At 52.4% G+C, this 6187-nt stretch overlaps 2 protein-coding genes across 4 annotated transcripts in view; one reads left to right on the plus strand and one right to left on the minus strand.

Annotated features, from left to right (window-relative positions):
* LOC110337725 (sulfotransferase family cytosolic 2B member 1-like) overlaps window positions 1–6187 on the minus strand; it is a 33996-nt gene that overhangs the window by 24914 nt on the left and 2895 nt on the right. The window lies entirely within an intron of this gene.
* Window positions 1–6187, plus strand: part of Dpep1 (dipeptidase 1) — a 19016-nt gene that overhangs the window by 1701 nt on the left and 11128 nt on the right. The window contains exon 1 of one of the 3 annotated variants that reach the window (XM_021220734.2): window positions 3501–3751. The exons of 1 other annotated variant lie outside the window; for it this stretch is intronic. The gene's annotated coding sequence lies outside the window, so the exon portion shown is untranslated. Of the gene's footprint in view, window positions 1–3500; window positions 3752–6187 lie in introns of those variants that run through there. One more of the 3 variants, XM_029532739.1, reaches the window with a different exon arrangement.

Raw genomic sequence — 6187 nt, forward strand, 5'->3', positions numbered from 1 at the left:
AAAAAAAAGAAAGAAAGAAAGAAAGAAAGAAAGAAAGAAAGAAAGAAAGAAAGAAAGAAAGAAAGAAAGAAAGAAAGGAAAAGAAAAGAAAAGAAACACCTTCAGACACTCTAAGAGCAAGGGACCTACTGCCTGGAATCCTGGGGGCCAGTCACTCTGACATAGCATTAACCATCTTACTGGACAATGGTGGTGCATGCCTTTAGTGTCAGCATTCAAGAGGCAGAGATAGGAAGAGCTCTTTGATTTCGGAGCCAGCCTGGTCAACAGAGTGAGTTCCAGGACAGCCAGGGCTACACAGAGAAACCCTGTCTTGATACAAAGACAACTGTCTCATGGTTAGGAGACAGTTTAGAGATCTTGAAGGAGCTGGAGGCCATGAAGAGGCAAGGTGGGGAAGTGTGTTGAGTAGGAAGCGCTCTGGATCTTCAGCCATGGGTGTTCAAGAAGCAGCAGGGTTTGGGAGCAAGGCCCAGGCTCTGGGGAATTCTGGAGAATGGGGAGTCACAGGAGTAGAGATGGGCTCTGATATGGGCAGCCAGGAAGACCCATCTGTCCGGGGCAGCAGCAAACAAGGGAGATAGGTCCTGGGACTCAGTCTCGAGAAAGGGATATGTGGCAGAGCTTGCCTGGAGAGTATTACAGAGTCAGCCAGCGGAGACACTAGGCTGAGTCTGAGGAATGACCCTGTCTCTGTGAGAGGGAAAGGCTGACTCTCAGCAGAGCCGGTGCAGGGGTCCCCAGGGGAATACCACATAGTTCCGACTCCATGCACATACTGTAGATTCTGGGTGTCGGGTCCTGCAAGAAGGACCAGATGCTGAGCTGGGAGCCTGAAGGGCGGGGAGGGGCCCCTGAGGGTGACGGTCCCACCTGAGGCTTGTAATTAAAGTGGTGTCCTAGGACAGTTAGGAGCTGGGTAAGGCTGAAAACCGGGCAGGGCAGTGACGGTTTTACCAGGAAAGCGTAGCACACAGAGTGGGAGGAACCAAAGGGCCAAGGCATCTCCAAGAAGTGAGGACAAGGTCTGCATTCAGAAGGCAAAAATTCTAGGAACCAAGCACGGGTGAGTGCTGGCCGTTGTCCAGCCCTCTAGGGTGAAGAGCTGAGAAGTGGGCTGAAGGGCACTGGGAACGGTCTGGAGGAGGCTTCTGCTTGGCGAGCGTTAGGGACAACTGTCTACTATGACACACAAGAGCCATGATAGGGTCGGGTAGAAAAGGAACAGGGAGCACATTTCACGCAGGGACTCCTGGAAACTGGCCTGGGACGATGCAAGAAAGCTAAACCTCGAGCCATGGACCCTAGTTGGTGGAGGGGCAGAAGGGAGAAGGGAGAAGGGCGGGGCTCAAGGGCGGAGCCTAGCCTTCTTTCTTGGAGGGGTTTCCAAGTGCATGGGGCAGGGGTTCTGCCTCACACGCCACACGCCACGAGGCCCCCTCAGCACATGTCAGTTACCCAGTTAGCATGAACTCTTACCCTGCACACACATTGCACACACATCCCTGGAGACAGGCATTGTCTCTCAGAGGCTTCGGGCCGGCTGGATAAGAGTAAGAAACTGCAGTGTCTGTGAGGCTGAAGACAGACAAGGAGGCCACACCTGTGCCCAGGCAGTGCCCTCAAGCCAGGGGCTTTATAATATAGATGCATCAGACCTGCTCATAAAACATCAAAAATGTGGCTGGGGAGATGGCTCAGTGGTTAAGAGCACTGGCTGCTCTACCAGAGGTCCTGAGTTCAAATCCCAGCCACCACATGGTGTCTTGTAACCATCTATTAATGGGATCTGACGCCCTCTTCAGGTGTGTCTGAAGGCGACAACAGTGTGCCCATGTATACATAAACTAAATAAATAAATCTTGTAAAAAGTATATCAGAGATAAAAAACCAAGACTCGCAAGGTGATGGCAGGCCTTTAGGGCAGCTCTGGGCTTCCCGGGCTGTTGATGGGACTCGTCTCAGTGCTTCTGACCTTAAGCACTGCTGTCACCGCTCAACAGGCCTTGTGGGCCTTCCCCCCAGAAGCCCCACTCAAGCAGATGGAAAGCCTTCTGCAGCTTTATTCCCAGAGGAGATGGGGAACCTAGGACTTGTCCTGGTGTCGTTTGCTGGGGGCCATTTATGAGGGGCTCCTGATTTAGCAACTTGCTAAGATGTTTCCTCCAGGGCCTTTCAGAAGGATTAGTGAGCTTTCCCGGATACGAGCAACGACAGGCCGAGGAGTGCCCTGCATCCTGTGCCTTCCCAGCACCTCACTGTGCGAGGAGACTGAGCCTCCAGGCAGAACCAGGGTACTTGGAGATTTCACCCCTAAATGAGCTGAGGATTCGGGAGTCATCTGGGGACCCTGCGTGCAGCCACAGTTAGCAGGGATCTCAAAGCTATGCAAATGTGTGATGTACCCATTTGCTGGGTCATTACCCTGAGCCCTCAGCTCCCCCAGGACACAGGCCCTTGCTAGCCACTTCTCCCTAGTCCTGGTCCACCCTTGGACCCACACGAGTACAGTCTCCTATTGGTGGCAGCCTGCACTGGGTGGCTAAGGGAGAGTTAACTGGCCCCAAGAGGAGACTAGGGTATGGTTAGTTCCCGTCTGTCTGTCTGTCTACCTGTCCCTGTCTGTCTGTGTCCCACTCTCTCACCTATGGGGAGAAAGACACCCCCCCCCCCAGTCTGGCTCTCAGGCTCTTTCACTGTCTCTGTCCCCTCCTGAAACCTGGGATCTCAATGTCTTATGGCATCATTGGATAGATAGGCTGTCCTCGTCCATACACAGGATGACTGAAGCTCTGGGAGGGAGCAACACACACACAGTTACACAGCCAGGCCAGGGGGGTGGCCCAGAGCAGGGGCAGAGGACCCCGTGTGTTCGTTCCTATTATGCCCCTCCCTGGCGACCGACCTGGCCTTTCCTTCTGTCTTACCACCCTGCTCTCTGCTCCCACAGAATCCTAAAGCCATAGAGAAGCCCTGCCTCCCACTTACAGAGAGGCACCAGACCCTCCCACAGTTTCGAAAGGCCTGTTGTTCTGCCAGAGAACATTCCAATCTGAGGTTGCTGTTGTTTCTCCTTATGGTGAGGATGGAGAGAGATCAACCCTCCTCACTTGAACAAAGGATCCAGGGGGCTCCCAGGGGTGGGCCTAACAGTGCTGGTTCATTCCTGGGTTGGGGAACTGGCTGTCCCAACTGGGAAGCACGGGTCATTTTTCACTTCAGTACCGAGGGGAGTGATAAGGGGGTCAGAAGACGGAAGAAAATATGTGACTCCAGATCCCAAGGCCACCTCAGGACATTGAGCTCAGCAGAATGAACTCAAGAGTGTGCACATACTTTGAGACCACAGCCCAGACTCCTCTTGTGGCTTCCTAACTCGGTGAGCCTGGTGAATAAGTCTGTTAACTCGTTGCCCCTGCGCCTCCACCTCTGAGGTGGAGAGCTCAGGTTACTGGCTGTGGCCCCCAAAGGCCTATCATTCTCCAGACTTCTGACCCAGAGACCGGGACCCCACCGGATGCTCTGCGTTACTGAGGGCTTGCGTGCCTTTCGGGCGACGAGGAACAGCTGACATGTGTGATACATTAGTCCTGTCTGCTCTCCTTGGCACTCTGTGGAGCCCCGGGGAGTTTCCCTTTTAAAGAGGTGGCCCTTCAAAGCTGGAGGACTCGGGAGCAGGCTGTCCCGTCTCTCTGGGTGTCAGTTGCAGGACTGAAGCCACCTTGGCACCCCTGAACTGCAGGTACTCGTGGTGAGTGTTGGGGTACTGGGAAGTAGCAGTGGGTGGAGGCCAAGCAGTAATGAGGGACAGAAAGCCCTTTCCATTTCTGGGTAGAAAACATCCTGTGAGCGGGGGGGGGGGGGGACTTACAGAGAGACCCTGAGCAGGATCTCTGTGGAGGATGTCGTCGAGCAACACCTTGAAGGGAGAGGCTCTGCGAGGCAAGAGTGTTCAGATGATAGACACGGAGGGGCAGGCAGAAAAACAGTGTTCCTTCTGGATGCCCAGTCTGGTGTGGGGGAGGGTGAAGATGAAGTCAAAAGCGAGACCCTGTTTTAAGGCAGCCAGGGCATTGAAAGCTGGGGTGATAAATGACAACGATGACCCCGTGGGGCAGAAAACTAGGAGTTATGTGGGACTCGTAGGCGGGGTGAGGGGAGATATGAAGAAGTTACACTTGAGGATGGATGGACTAGAGGTGTTGGGAAGAACTACTCTTCAGGTGGCCTGCAACGTCACATGGCACAGCCCCTAAGGAGCTAGGCTTTGGGGACAGAGGGTGAGGGTTTGGTTGTTGGTCCTGAAAGTCTAGAGGTCTGAGGGATCTCTGTGCGGATGTCAGCTTGGTGTACAGCTGGGAGACAGGCTGGTCTGCTGAGCCGCCGGTGACTCAGTGACATCCCCGTGGGGAAAAGGCATACCGATAGATGATGGGCAAGTTACCGCTCCACATACAGCCTCAGGGAAACTTATCCAGGGGGCCCTAGGTACGAGACCCCACAAGTAGTCATATGAAACTGAAGGTAGCATTGTAGAGACCCAAGAAGGCATAGAACTGGGTGGTACCCGAGTGGCTGGGAGCATCCACCCCCGGGCCACAGGTAAGTATGGCAGGGGCCATATGGAGAGTGTATGTCCTGACAGTTGATAGGCCTATGTGGGCACATGTGTAGCTGTCTACAGTTGTCTAGGCGTCTGAGTATCTGCTTAATGCGTATGGAAAAGTCCACACATGTATTCAGAACCATGTCCACACGTTTGGAACTCTTTGTCTGGGAATGCCCAAGTATTTCTGTCTGTGGTGATCTGTGTGAGTGTGTGGGACCTAGGCAGGTCTGTGTCTGTGTGGATCCCTCTGCACAGAGAGTCTCGTTCAGATGTGGATATGTATGTTCATACATGTCTACATGTATGTACATGTCTACTGAAGATGGTGTTTATGAGGGAGTACACGTGTAACCTGTAGATTTATAGGCATGCATGTGGAGTTCATACATGTCTACTGAAGATGGTGTTTATGAGGGAGTACATGTGTAACATGTAGTGTGTAACATGTAGATTTAAGGCATACGTGTGGAGTATGTTTTTACTATGTGGGGATGCCATCCAACCCCTGTGTTGAGATGTCCCAGTGTTTGGACATGTGCTGTGACCTGTGTTTATGGAGGACATGAGATCTGAGGTCTCTATGCTGCGGTGCAGTTGTCTCTAATGCCCCATGGCTGACTGGTGGCAGGACCAAGGTCGAGTTAGCCCATTTGGGTCTCGAGTTAAAAGAGGCAGCTTCCTAAGGTCCCATATCACAAGGAGCCTTGGTACAAGGATCTGTGATAAGTTGCGGCTAGTGATTCATTCCGGGGTCTTCTGTGTCAGGACTTGGTAACTCCAGGCCCATTGAGGCACCCTACTCAATGCAGCACATTTTTTAGGGGGTTGGGATATGGTTTTCTGATTGCTCCATGGCATCCTGTCCGACTCCGGTTGCAATTGAAGAGCACTGTTTAGGTAGCATGTGTTTATTTTTACCGTGTTCTTTCTGCTTCTGGCAAGTAAGCATGTTTTTCTAGTGAGTAACACCATCCTATACATAGAATAAAGGGATGCGGTTCAAGGCCAACTGTTAGTTTGAAAGCGATACTTGAGGCCAGTGTTGGGTATGGATCTCTTGAGAAGCAAACACCAAGGCAGGCAGAAAGCAGTGTCTGAAACACACACACACACGCACACACACACACACATCAAATTAAAATGTAAGAAATAAAAAAGCTGGCTGACCCAATGAAGCCAGCCACCTGGCTTCTGGCCTGGGGCTGTCTGTGTACCGAGGCTGTTAACTGGTCCTTCAGTGGGGTCATGCCAACATCACACGGTATCAAGTGTACTCCAAAGGGAGCCCAGCGGAGAGTGTTTGCAAAGGGTCTGTACGGAGGCTCCCTAACCCAGCAGAGATGTTGCAGACAGCTGGGCTGGTTGACAGTGGGATTCTGAAATGCCCAGGATGAGATTCGAGAGAGACAGAGAGAGACACACAGAGGGAGTCAGAGAGAGCTATAACCTAGTCAAGGCAGGAGGAAGCCATTGAGAGACATCCCTGAGACAAATTTTGCAGAACCAGGATAGCTTTCTCAACAGAGCTTCTGGCTCACTTGGAGAACCCCGCTATTGGGGCTCCTTTTTTTTTTTTTT

This window comes from Mus pahari, chromosome 20, assembly GCF_900095145.1.
Source record: "Mus pahari chromosome 20, PAHARI_EIJ_v1.1, whole genome shotgun sequence".
Classification (NCBI taxonomy): Eukaryota; Metazoa; Chordata; class Mammalia; order Rodentia; family Muridae; genus Mus; species Mus pahari.